Raw genomic sequence first — 1,013 nt, 5'->3', positions numbered from 1 at the left:
GACACCATGATATTCCTCTCTAGAAACTAGATTTGAGACTTTTTCATATCTCCCATTTCTTTACTTAACACATGCAATGTTTCCTCTACTCTTTTGAACAAATGAAATGTAATAATAACTGTTTTTATGCTTCACCCACTATTTCTATCATTTATGCCATTTCTGTATCTTTTTAAAAATTGATTGATTTTTCTCCTCATTTTGGGTCATGGTTTCCCTGTGTCTTTGCATTACTAGTAATTTTTTTATTGTATTCCAAACATTATGATTTTCACCTTTTGGGGTACTGGATATTCTGGTGTTCTTATAAACATCCTTAAGCTTTGTTTTTGAATACAGTTACTTGGGAACAACTAATCCTATAGAGGTTGGCTTCTAAACTTTGTTAAGCAGAACTGGAGCAGCCTTTGATCTAGGGCCTGAGTTTGCCTCACTGCTAGGGCAATATTCTTCTGATTACTCCATCTGATGCCTCATGAATTACGAGGTTTTCCAGTTTCTGGCTGATGGGAACATGAATTATTTCCAGTCCTGTGTAAATTCTGAGATTTGTTCCCTATGTTCTTTTGAAATGATTATCTCTCCAACCTTCTGTATAGATTCTTAAATGCTGATTGGTATTCAGCTGAGGAATTTAAGAGTTCTCTCTGTTCAGGTTCTTCTCTTCAGTACTCTATCCTACAAACTCAAACCACCTTGTCCTCCCACCTGTTTTACCAACCTTAAGAGAATTCCAGCTTTCACCAGGGTTCTCCTCCCTGTGCTAGGGCCTGGGAAATCTCTCCAGGCAATTAGCTGGTACAATCATAGGGATTAACTCATTTGTTTCCATCTTAAAAGATCACTGTCCTGAACTGCCTGATCTCTAATACCTGAAAACCATTCTTTCATATATTGTATCTGGTCTTTCTACTTGTTTCAGGAAGGAAGGTAATTCCAGTCCCTATAACTCTATGTAGGCTGAAATATTATAATATAATTAAATGATCATCCTCTTGTCATAAAAAATAAGA

General features: G+C 36.2%; 1 protein-coding gene across 1 annotated transcript in view; it reads right to left on the bottom strand.

Annotated features, from left to right (window-relative positions):
• Positions 1 to 1,013, bottom strand: part of IMMP2L (IMP2 inner mitochondrial membrane peptidase-like (S. cerevisiae)) — a 1,121,063-nt gene that overhangs the window by 694,884 nt on the left and 425,166 nt on the right. The window lies entirely within an intron of this gene.

Source organism: Propithecus coquereli, unplaced genomic scaffold (assembly GCF_000956105.1).
Source record: "Propithecus coquereli isolate 6110/MARCELLA unplaced genomic scaffold, Pcoq_1.0 Scaffold4, whole genome shotgun sequence".
Taxonomy (NCBI): Eukaryota; Metazoa; Chordata; class Mammalia; order Primates; family Indriidae; genus Propithecus; species Propithecus coquereli.
This window is presented reverse-complemented; position numbering and strand designations above follow the sequence as displayed.